This window comes from Megascapheus bottae, chromosome 18 (assembly GCF_031878675.1).
Source record: "Megascapheus bottae isolate mThoBot1 chromosome 18, mThoBot2.hap1, whole genome shotgun sequence".
Lineage (NCBI taxonomy): Eukaryota > Metazoa > Chordata > Mammalia > Rodentia > Geomyidae > Megascapheus > Megascapheus bottae.
Window position 1 is genome coordinate 34,506,833 of NC_143526.1, and position 13,256 is coordinate 34,520,088.

At 37.3% G+C, this 13,256-nt stretch overlaps 1 long non-coding RNA gene across 2 annotated transcripts in view; it reads right to left on the reverse strand.

Annotated features, from left to right (window-relative positions):
* Window positions 1-1,691: 1,691 nt before the first annotated feature.
* The window catches only part of LOC150050477 (uncharacterized), a 167,997-nt gene continuing 156,432 nt past the window's right edge, over window positions 1,692-13,256 (reverse strand). For both annotated transcript variants that reach the window (XR_016538724.1, XR_016538723.1), the window contains exons 4-5: window positions 3,193-3,341; window positions 1,692-1,930 (exon numbers count right to left, since the gene is read on the reverse strand). This is a non-coding gene — a long non-coding RNA (uncharacterized LOC150050477). The remainder of the gene's footprint in view (window positions 1,931-3,192; window positions 3,342-13,256) is intronic.

Sequence of the window (13,256 nt, forward strand, 5' to 3'; positions counted from 1 at the left end):
CTGCTAAGAGTTATTTCCATACCATAGAAAACTATATATAAGTCTAAGGTTTTTTTTTAATCTGCCCCTCCTACTAGATTTCTAATTCCTAGAGAAAGGAATTATGCTAGTTTGTTGTGTAATTTCAACACTGAGGTTTATTTCCTTGCCTCCAACACAGTTGAGCCTTTTGGATTTTCAAAAAAATCAAAGCAATGTCATTCCCCTCGCCTTCAATTAAAGTTAGCTAAAATAAGTCAGAAATCTCCAAGACCAATATGGGATTTTATAAAAGTAGTAAGCAACCTAAGAGGCAGGCATCAGGGGTTATTTGACACATTTAATTATTTAAAATAGCAGACAAACCCATCATATACCTAAACCTGTACCACCATCCTCTGGCATTAGCCAGATGAGGAGGAGGCATTTTTGTTGTTTTGTTTTGTGATGGTCCTGGGACTTAAACACGGGTCTAGGCCCAGTTCCTGAGTTTTTTGCTCGAAGCTATCACTCTATCACTTGAGTCACAGCTCCACTTGTAGCATTTTAGTGATTAATTAGAGATAAGAGGCTGTGGGCTTTTCTGCTCAGGTGGCCTTTGAACCAGATCCTTAGATCTCAGGCTCCTGAGTAGATAGGATTGCAGTTATGGATCACTGGTGATCAGCTAGAAGACATTTTGAATAGCTTTTATAAGGCTGGAAGTACTTTTCCCTAGCTATGGGCTTGGACTCAGTGGATCACAAGACTTCATTTCTTGACATGAAGCTTGGTAATGATATCTTTCCTCCTTATTTTTTAAATCATTACAATCATACTGCAGGTATATTTGAAAGCTCCCTACATAGCTCTTACTAGAGTCAACTATCAAAATCAGAGTCTCTTTTCTTAGATCTAGTACTGAAAAGTCAGCGTGCCTTCCTTCCTTCCTTCTTTCCTTCCTTCCTTCCTTCCTTCCTTCCTTCCTTCCTTCCTTCCTTCCTTCCTTCTTTCCTTCCTTCCTTCCTTCCTTCCTTCCTTCCTTCCTTCCTTCCTTCCTTCCCTCCCTCCCTCCCTCCCTCCCTTCCTTCCTTCCTTCTTTACTTTTCCTTTCTTTCATCTTTCTCTTTTCATCATTGACTCTTTTGACAGTGAGGAATCACGAATTCTATCATTAATACCATCAAGGCCCTGAAATTTCTGCAGGTATCTTCTAGTCTCTTGGACATCTGGCTTTGACTTTCTTCAGAGTGCCAAGGAAACTTCCAAAGGGAACAGACAAGACCCCAGAGGGAACACCTCTGGTTGGTATTTCCTATCACAACAAAGCAATCCCTTTCTCTTTGTATATTCTGAGAAATTCACAGAGAGCACTTCCATATATCAGAGTTACCTCTTAATAGAATTATAGTTCATTTAGCCAGCAATTCTATCAATAGCAACTGCAGCAAATCTAGTTTAAAGGAATCCATGACCTCTGCTGCTAATGCTTCCGATTGTGTAGGTCTCATGGCCAGCAGGGTGGCCTTGGGACTCAGCACAGAGCAGGTGAAGACTGGATTCTCCCTGGGGGGTAGCTTGACAAATCATGGCAGCCATGTTACACAGCCTAGTGGTTTGGACTCGGGCTTTAATAAAGCTATGGTGAAGAAAGAAATGTATGCGCAGCACCAGAGGGTAAAGACGATTGTATTAGGGGATCTTCTAGCACACAGGGAAGTATCCCTCATTCCATTCACTTCCAAATTACTTATTACTAAACTGCACATACGCTTTTGAGGCCAATAACCTGCAACGATGCCTCTGTCTCTTCAGTGACATCCACCTCTGATCCATCATCTCTTAAATACTTCATATCCAGATGTTTACATTCAAGGGGCATCTCCAAATTTTCAATGTGATTTTACTTCCTGCTAATATATTCACAGATGAAATCTATTGTAACAAACAAAATGGCAGCAATGACTAAAATCTGAAAGATAATCAAAGAAAAAGGTAACACAATGTTAGAAAATAGGCAAGTAAATAATATTTGTATGGCACTGGGCATCAAGGGTCATATCTAAGATACATTCACACACTGAAATAACAAAACAATAAAAATTAATTATGGACCCAACTTACTGTACTCAATAGAAGAACAGGTAAACAAATTCTTCTATCTGTACCAGTGTATTTGTACAGCAGAGTAACAGTAGAAAAGGAATGGCCATGCAGATGCACTGTAAGCATATTTCTCAAAACTAAACCACAGAGTAAAAGAAACCATTGCAAGAGCACATATGCTATATGATTCCTCTATGTCTAAGTCTAGAAAAATCTTTAAAGAAAAGGTTGAATTGAGGCTGCCTAGTTCTGAGAGGGTAAGGAAACGGATTTTTTTTATTGCAATTAATAGAAGGATTACATTATATTCACCAGGTAGAAGATGCATTTCTTCACAAACATTGATCCCCCTTCTCATGTTTTTGTCCCCATTTCCTCCCCCCACCCCCTCCCTTCATCTTGTTTTCCCCCTTCCCTATCCTATTTCAAATAAACAAATAAACATATATACAATGTACCAGACATCAAGGTAAGATACTGTAACAATATGAGATAACCAAGGGCGAACAAAAGAGATGAGAAATAACATAGTACATTAAGAAGCAAACTGATTTTTAAAGGGGGATAAAGCAAGTTAGCAGTTCAATAAAGCACACCACCATGGTGGAGCTTAATAATTAGGTGAATACACGTTGACAAAGCCATTGAACTGTGTCTTCAAGATAGCATGGTCATATTGTGTAAATTGCTCCTCCGCATAGATTCTAGAAGAAGAACCGCTAAGTTAGGCGTCTGTGACTCATGCCTGTAATCCTAGCTACTCAGAAAGCTGTGATCTGAGGATTGCTATCTGAAGAGAGGTGGGGTAGAAAAGTCCTTGAAATTCTCATCTCCAATTGACCACTAAAAACAAGAAGTGACGGAACACTAGCCTTGAAAGCCCAAGTGAGAATGCTGAGGTCCTGAGTTCCAGTCCCAGTACCAGCACAAACCACAGGTAGGAACAAACAGACAAAACCCAAATGCACTTTCCCTGTTGCTTCCTGTATCCTCGCCGGGTATCTGCTCAATCTTCCTAGTTCCATAAGTCCTTCCCAAATCAGCCCATATGAAAGAATTTGCTATCACCTCCCAGTAGCATTGTGCTTTATTCCCTCACCTGTCACACTCACCTGTGTTTCCACTTACCAGCCTTTAAAATTATTCCATTATTTTGTTAGGGCATGAGCCTTGCTTCTGTTCAAAATTGCTGCTTAAATGTCCAAAATTATGCATTATTAAATATAAAAAATGCAACTATCAGCATTTATTTCCTTTAAGTGGTTAGTTGATAGCTCCTAATGGGAATAGTAGCAGGTATATTATGGTTGGTTGTCTTGTGTTTGCAGAATGTTTACCATACTAATTAAAACAAAGACTAGTGTCAATATTCACTAATAGCTATATTCCTACCAGGAATTATGTTCATATTCCCCAACTCATTCAGAGATCATAGCTATGAAAACGCGTGGACATTTTGATATAGGGCAAACAAACAAACAAAAGCACCAAGCGAAACATGTACTATTGAAATAGAACTGTGTACATTGTTCCCCTAATATGTATATATATATGTGCTGGGTTTGGATGCTGTCCACTCAAGGCTGGTGCTCTACCACTTGAACCACAGCTCCACTTCCATCTTTTGTGTGTTTAAATGGAGATAAAGGTCTCATGGACTTTCCTATCTGGAATGGCTTTGAACCATGATGCTTAGATTTCAGTCTCAGCACCTGGCTTTTTTTTTTTTCCAATCCTGGGGTTTAAACTCAGGGCCTGGGCACTGTCCTTGGACAATTTTTGCTCTAGGCTAGCACTCTGCCACTGTTTTTTTTTTTTTCCTGCATATGTGGTTCTGGGGAATCAAACCCAGGGCTTTGTGCATGCTAGGTAAGCACTCTACCACTAGGCTATGCTCCCGACCCATGGCAAGTTCTTTAACTTGATAAATCACTTGGAAGTTATTATCACCCATAAAATTTGGTACATGACCCTCATCACTGTTAAAATCAAACTGCTACATAAGCTATCTGGAGACCCTAAATAATGCAATAAGTACCAAAGTTAAGGTATAACTCTTTGTAACAAAAGCATAACTAGCTGGGCATGGTGGCTCACGCTTGTAATCCTAGCTACTCAGGAGACTGAGATCTGAAGGTGGCAGTTTAAAGCCAGCCCAGGCACCAAAATCCATGAGATTCTTATTTCCAGTTAATCACCAGAAAACTGAAAGTGGTGCTGAGGCTCAGGGGGTAACGTGATAGCCTTGAGCTGAAGAATTCAGGAACAACATCCAGGCCCAGAGTCCAAGTCCCAAGAACAAAAAAAAAAAAAGCATACCTCTAATTGAGTTACAAAATAAATTTTCTTAGATTAATCTAAGTAAATCAACTGCAAGATGCATATAATGAAAGTTTCAGGAAACCTGAATATGTATACAGATTTAGTCTGATTTTTAAAATAATAGCCAATAATAAATTATGTATATTATCACCAAAATTATGTGGAAATCAATGCTATGAAATTCCATTTGATTCAGTGTACTATATATCACGTAATACATGGTACAGGGACATTTACAAGCTGTTGACAATATACTGAAAATTTGATTAACCACTTGGAAAATACATCTTTTAATTAGATATCATCAACTGAAAATCATGTTGGTGTTGTTTTGTCTCCTTTCAGACTCACAATTACCAGAATTCAATAGACTTCTTATAGAAGAAAAACATAATAATCAGAAAATAATTGCAGTGTCTGGTGTTATCTTTTTCTTCATTGTCTTAATAGAAAAATAAATCTCCAGTATAGTTTTCAGCCTTAGATATGATGATAGTAATTATTATGAAAAACTATATTTCAACCTGTTATTTACATTTTTATTTCAATGCCACTCACAATACTTTTTGTTGTTGTTCATTTCTAGCATTTGCTTTTTATCATATATGTTTTATACCATTTACTCATAAGATATATTCTATTTTCCACAACTAACATGGCATTATTTTCTCTTTCCTATCAATATTTAAAGCAGAATTACATCAGTCCACTAAATTAATTGAAAGCACATATTTTGTTCTAATATTTATATAATTTAGAAATTATTTGTTAATTTCATGATGAAATATTTTTAAAAAGCAGAGTATGATTAAATTGAATACAATAGAGACATTAGAGAAAATATTGGCAATTTTATAAGAATAAACACAATTTTCAATGTGATTGTTATGAAACTTTATGTGCCAGATAGTGTAATATCAAAGTATATAAAGCAAAACCTATAAGCAATAAAATGAGATGATAGGAAATAAAATTACACTAACAACCTTAAACAGAATAACAAACATAAGAAATATCATGTAGATGAAAATAATTTCTACATCTATGAATATTCTGACATCACTATTTATAAGGGTGGTTAATGTAAAAGCCACAGTAGTGGAAGAGTTAATAAATCATAATAAATCCATAATATTGAATACTACACAATCTTACTAGGGCTAGAACTCATGGCTTAGCGATTGTCCCTACTTAACTGTTTTGCTCAAAGCTGGCTTTTGCTGGTTAACTGAACTTAGATGGACTTCCCTGATCATGTTGGCATTGAACCACAATTTAAAAATCTCAGGCTCCTGAGTATCTAGGATTACAGGTGTGAGGCACCAGGGTCCAGCAGGATTTCACAACCACAAACTAAGTGACATTCAGAGACATGGCTGCACCACTGTATTGTGTGTATTATAGTACTGGGTTCAGTTAGAGTCATTGGGAAATATTAGAGCTATTGTACACGCCAAGGGAATGTAATGATACAAAAACACTCAACAAGCTCCTAGCTACTCAGGAGGCTGACATCTGAGGATTGCGGTTCAAAGCCAGCCCTGGCACAAAAGTCCATGAGACTCTTATCTCCAGTTAACCACCAGAAAACTAGAAGTGGTGTTGTAGCTTAAGTGGTAGAGTGATACCCTTGAGCTGAAGACCCTAGGCTGAGTTCAAGTCTCACTAGCAACCAAAAGCAAACAAACAAATTAAAAAAAAATCTAACACACAAAACACTCAGAAATGGTAAAATATAACCATTTCTTCCTTTTATCTAATTTTTGCATGAATATACTCTCTCTGTCTTTCTCTCTGTCTCTCTGTCTCTGTCTGTCTCTGTCTCTGTCTCTGTCTCTCTCTCTCTCTCTCTCTCTGTCTCTCACATACACACACACACACATTCACTCTGCTTTCTTTTTCATTTCCAGTCTCACAAAAAATTTACTGCAATGTGAATATGTCTAATTCATTCCATATATTCAAATTCAAATACCACTTTGTGATTCACCTCAGAGGCAACACACACTATTATAGAGTAATATCTAATACAATTTTTTGACACTACTGGGCTTGAGCTCAGGGCCTGAGCACTGTCCTTGGACTTTCTCAAGGCTAGAGCTCTACCACTTTAGCCTCAGCACCACTTCCAGCTTTTTTCTATGTATGTGGTACTGAGGAATTGAACCCAGGTCTTCGTGCATGCTAGGCAAGCACTTTACCACTAGGCCAAACTCCCGGCCCCTAATTCAAATTTTTGAGTCTGAAAACTCCTCTCACTGTCCACTCACGTTGGTTTAATAAATTTAGTAAATGTTTTTCTGGTTCATTTTAGTCAAATGGTAAGCTCATCAATTTTTGGAAATTTTTGTTTCTCAAACAAGTCTATAAAAAATCAACATTTCTCTTCAAATATTAGTTTAGCACCATTTTGATCTCCAAAAAATTTACCTTTTATTGATATCTACATATTTCTTTAATTGTACCATGTTGTGGTATGTGTGTGTGTGTGTGTGTGTGTGTGTGTGTGTGTGTGTATCTGCGTGTGCACATGTGCATGCACCAAAGCTGAGGCTTGAACTCAGGGCCTGGGCACTGTCTTTTAGCTTTTTTGCTCAAGGCCAGAACTTTATCACTTAAGATACACCTCTAGTTCTGGCTTTTTTGGTGGTTAATTGGAGATAAGTTTCTCACACTTTTCTGCCTGGGCTGGTTTCAAACCTCCACCTTCAGATCTCAGTCTCTTGAGTAGATAGGATTATAGGCATGAGCCATCAGTGCCTGGCTTCATTTCTTTTGATTTGTGATGATTGCTGGGCACTGCAAAGTTTCTGTTGTTTTAATCTTTAATTCTTTCAAAGCTCTTGATCAATTGATCCACTTCACTTGCCTTAGCCTACAAGTTCCCAATGGCAAGAATTATCTTCATTTAATCTTCTGCCTCAGGCTCTGGTATGGTTGTGGACATATACTGTAGGCAGCACAAATACTCGTCAATCTCTCAGACCTCTTCATACACTGATTCATTCACGAATTCATATAACTATATACCATTTCCTGGATTTCTGAGAAGATAGTTCTGGGCATTTAGGATAATTATAATCAGTATTGTTGAGTGTAACTCTCTCTAGCAATCTAGCAATCACCTCATCCATTGAATGGGTTGATTCAAATATAGATCATTGCACAGATGACATTATTTTCTCTGAATCTTTTGTTGTCCTATATTGGCTTCTAGTGGGAAGCACGAGAACCATATTATCAATTACTGATGAAATGTCATGTCATAAAAGTTTTTTAAAAAAAGGTTTTGTATAGATGTATGTTCGGTGTTGTTTTAATAGATGGGAGGTATTATGTACTTTTTGCAACCACTGTCAGACTAAGAAACAAAAACCAAGATAAGTTCACTGTATTCCTGGGTGAGTGCTGTGTCAGATTCTCAAAGGATCCTAGAGTGGACTATAAGAATGGTTGAAGTTTACTACCATTTCTACTCTTAGCATTAAGCTTATTTACCACTTCTCCTGTAGGGTCAGGTGGAGTCAGAAGGGTTACAGGTTATACATTAAGGCATTTGTGACAGGTTTTCATTTCTTTCTTTCTTTCTTTTTTTAACAGCCTTTGATAAGAATGGAAAGAAGGAAGGAAAGAAGAAAACATCTTTTCTTGGGCTTGAGAGAAAACATTGATCAATCGCAGGCTCTCCTCCTTCTGAAAATAAAGAAGCATTCAAATAGGGCAGCCTCCACCTTAGAAAGGAAAGCAAAATGAGGCCATCATGTGGGTCTCATGAAGGTTTGGGGCCCACAGGAACCTAAACTGACTCTGAAGAGAATTCTCACTTATCAAGGATCTTGCTGCTGTCATTATCAAGCCATGATAGGGGATGCAAAAACAACATTTTCTCATGTTTTCATTGCTTCAAACATTCGTGAGGACCTTTGTTATAGGGTGAAATGTTGAGAGCTTAACTACTCAGAAGGAAAGTCTGGGAATTAGACAGCCACGGCAAAATTAGTGAGGCATCCTTCTCAAAATCAAGTCAGGCACGGTAATACTCTCTGTAATTTTGGCTCTGCTAGAGGCATAAGTGGAAGATTCACTGTTTAAGAAAAATCTCAGAAATCATAAGGTTCTATTTGAAAAATAACTAAAGCAAAATGGGCTGTTGGGAGGCTGGCTGAAGTGGTAGAGCTCTTATCTGGGCAAGCACTCCAGTACCACCCAGTAAACAAGAGTTGGGTTGTACTCTGTTGTCCTTCAACCATCAGAACATAATAAATGTACCTCTGTCAAAATTAAATTGAATTCATAATATGGACACTAGCTTCTTGCCACACTACCTACCCACTTGATGTTCAACTGAATATCCTTTATTTAAAGTGATTTGGACCAAGTGGCAATTCCTTTGTACAACTACTTAAAGATAATACAAATATTTTATTTTGAAAATAATAAAATAAAATGAGAGCTGTGAATTTGGGATGTTTTAGATTTTTAAAAAAAAGTTTCTCAACAACATAGAATTGGGGCTGGGACACATGGCCAGAGGGAATTATATGTAATTTTAGTTTGTGTCTCTGGGTGACTCATCACATGAGGTCAGATGTGTGGAACTGCCCACATTAGTTTGGTTTGTGAAGTACTTTACATGTGTACTTTTGAGTCAGAACACTGAAATTCAGTTCTTATAGGACTACATCATCGACAAGATTTTTAAAAAGTTATTTTTCAGTTGAAACATCAATAGCAGTAAGGTATTGATAGCCAAGATTCTATAAAAGGCTCACTGCTAAGTGTGCAACTTTGCAAAGTCTACAGGTCATGACCCCTTATGTCAATGCAGTGTAGGTTTCTAGCATCTGTTAGCAAACACAGGATGGTAAAGTTGTCTTTGGTTGCTCAATCAATTTTCTGTGGCTGTGTAGCCACTTTCATTTCTCCCATCTATTGCTATATCCTTAAATAACCCTAATTTCTCTGGCATTTCTATTATTCTAACTAGTTGTTACAGGAAGGGTACATTTTATTGAGACAAAAAAATTGGGAGGGCAAATATGGGGTTTAAATTCAGGCCCTTGAGCTTGCTCAAGTGACTGATATTCTATCACTTGAGCTATGGCTCCAGTCCTTTTGTTTTTTTTTAGGTTTTCTTTTCAGTGAAAGGTTTGTGAGTTTTGCCTGCGTTAGGTTGGACTGTGATCCCCCTCTGTCTCTTGAGTAATTAAGATGATAGGCATGGGGAATTATGCATGAGACAAGGCATTTTTGAAGAATTCTTTTAATGTTTACGATGGCAGAGCTACCACCATTGGGAGAAATAATCCAGTAGATGTTTGATTTCTTCCAAACAGTAAATCCTGTCTTCCTTTGAATAAGTGTTTGAGAAAAAAAATTATAAAATGTTATCTTTGCAGAGCAAATAAGGTCAGTTAGAAATAGTTGGAATTACAGCCAAATAATTTGTTCTAGTTATGACTAAAATCCTCAGTGGAACTTTTTGTACTTTAATAAAAAAGAAAAGAAAAGAAATGAAAACGGTGTCTTTCTAAAGAGTACAAATATAGCCACTTGAGGAAATGCATTCCTGTAGCCAATGTCAACAGTTTTGGGTCATTTTTGCATTGAGGAAATTGGATTCTCCAAATTATTCCTCTTGTAGGAATTTATTTGTTAAATAAACTGTTGTCCACCACTTCCTCAGCCTCACCCAGAGAAGCATGCTGTCCAAACAATCAGAGAATCACAAACTTGAAAATAAGATTAAAGTTCATCTAAGTGAATCAACTGCTAATAGAAGGCACTGTCTTCTGAAAACCATGTTTGTTTTCCAGAAGCTGCTTTGCTAATAGTCGCACCACATCTAAGCATATGTATAAATGTAACCAAATTTTAGGCATGTTTTGTTGGCATTTTTTCGGCATCCAGAATTTTTCTCCCCTTCCCAATTGCAAACAGGCTGTGATCTTATAGTGAGTTGATTTCCAGGGTGGCCTCATTTACTTCGTACCACTAAAACAGAATGTTGCAGGTGGAGTACTTTATCATTAATGACAACAATAAAAATGTATTGTGGAAATTGGGGAGTCTAGTAGCCACATGCGAGAAGCCTGTGAGAGACTTTTTGCTATGTGTGCCATAGCGGAATAGCTAATGCTGTGGGAAGAGACACACAGACAGAAAGACATAGGGGTGGGGGTGATCTTTTTATAAATAACCTACTGGATGTACAATAAACCCCTTCTCAAGATAACAGCCTTAGTTTCAGTCATGAGGGCAGAGACTTTATGGCCTAATCATTGGAGCCTCTCTGCTCCCAATGGGAATTCATTTTTAACATGAGTTTTGAAGGAGAAATCCAAACCGTACGACAAGATTGAACACACAATGTGCCAGAAGATATAGGGGAAAAAATAAACACTGAAGATTACATTCATTAATGTACAAATAGATATTTTCCCCTCTGTCCCTATCATATGTAGTAGTTTGGATTTTGCAGATTGGAGAAACTTCATTTTACTCAGTGTTGGTGCAAGGCTGATTGGGCAAGGATGGTTTGAGTTTATCTCTTTAACTTTCTGTAGCCACAAAGCAGTGGTGGCTTTGGTGGTGAGGAGGCATAGAGAGGTGTGAGGGAGTGAAAGACATTGCTTTTGAGGGTGGGGCACTTGCTTGATATGTTGTTGGAGACATCTATTCCTGTTCTAAAATGCTACTTCCGTTCTCTATCCATTACTTTGTTCACACTGCTGTATAGGCCAATTAGTTCTTATCATGTGAGGTGGAAATCCATTAAAAGAAATCTGTCTTTTCCAAATGTGAAACAGTCTGTGTAGCCAACAAACATTATCTGAGATTTCACAAAGAATTTACACCTCAAACTGTAAATCTGAATAACAAGAATACATCAGACCTTACCAAAAATATTAGTTTCCAGAAGAAAGTATAGAAGATTTATGACCCTTCATCATCAGTGGTTATTAAAATTCATATTTGTTTTGTCTTTGGGGCATAGACTAATTTATTAATTCAGAAAAATGACCATTATCAGCTTTTAGAACAGAACTGCTCTATAATTTACTAATCTTGGTGACTGATATATCTCCTCCAACACACGCCTTAATAATGAATATTTAAGAGACAGGACTGTATTTGTTCAAGGAAGGAATAAGCCATTTTTAAAAGCAATAATTAGGATTTAAAGGAATTCTGACTTTTCAGTGACCTTTATTTTTTAATGTAGTGACTAAAAAGCAAAAAGCAATGTGCATTACTCAATACTATGAAAAGTCATTTTGTGTGTTTGCTATGTGTGTGTGTGTGTGTGTGTGTGTGTGTGTGTGTGTGTGTGTGTGTTCCTAGTAACTATGGAAACAGACAAAACAGGTCCTAAAATTGGGGAAATCTTTGTTGACCCAGTGGAGAAGAGAGAAGGAACTCACCCTAAAAAAGGAAGTTACAAATGGAACAGTGAAGATGTTTTGAAGTAAAGGGAAAATGTATTTAGAAATCGAAGTATCTATAAGGCCATATAATGTGAAGCTAATTGAAAGGACCTCCAGGATATTGAAACAAAAGCCATATAATGAATGATTGTTGTCCTTAATGTACTATGTTGTCTCTCATCTCCTTTGCTGTCCCTTGGTTATCTCATATTGGTATAGTATCTCACTTTGTTATCTGATATATTGAATTTATTTGTATTTGGATATTTGAAATTTGATAGGGAAGGGGGAAAACCAAGACATGTGAAAGGGTATCAATGTATGTGAATTAATGCACTTTCTATCTGGCAAATATCATGTAACCCTTTTACTAATTACAATAAAAAAATAAATAAATAAATAAAAGAAATCAAAGTATCTGAAATAATATACACAATCACAAATACAAATCATAAAATTAGAAAATGATGCGTTGAGTTTTCTAGGCTGGGAGGAAAACCTATCTCTGTTTCATTCTCTACGAAGCATAGAGCCAAATTTCTAACTCTCTTAACTACCACAATTGCTAAAATTTTGTAATACAAAGTTCCAAGTATAACTTCTACTACAGCCTCCCAGGGGATGAACTGTTGCTCCTCAACTCCTTGTTAATTACTCTATTTTATTACATCATTCTAATATGTGGCTATATATATACATATACATATATATATATATATTACTAGGACTTCACTCATCAATATATACATACTTGCTTCCTGTGTACACACACTCCAAGCGCTATTTTGATCTCAGGAAAATATTTCATTTACAAGCATATGAATAACCTCTGACTCCTCCTTGAGACCTAGAAGCCAAGACAGGCTGTGCCTGAGAATAGAACCCACAGAATAGACAGACATTGAGTGACAGATGTGAATGCATATGATTGATATGGAATATGATCCCTGGAAGTACAGCTAAGAAATGGGGAAGGAAGAGGAGTAAAGCCACCCAGAATGTAGAAACAAGTTGGTTCCCACTAAGGGGTAACTAAGTTCAACTCTCTAGGGGACATCTTGGTGATGGTTACAATCTTTCTCGGGAAGGTGGAGCAAATTGAACTGTTTCCACTAGCTCCCATCTGTCAATGACTGAAGAGTTCTGATAGCTTCCTGAATCTTTTAAGTCTGTCCCGTGGAGCATGGGATCCACAACAAGGTCACAGAAACACCTTCTGCACAGGGTTTCAAGAAGACACTTGTGGTGGGAAGGGCTAGTGCCCAAGGTGTAGGGCAGGGGAGGCAAAAGCCCTGAAAGGGAGAGAGGTAAGTGTTCATCCTCCTCTTAACCATTCTCTTCCTAGTTTGGTGACTTATATAATTAGTTGGTTTACTTTGGAGAAGAAGCTGGAGAGAAGCATTGTTTCATACAGAATAATTATAACCTGTATTATCTATCTAT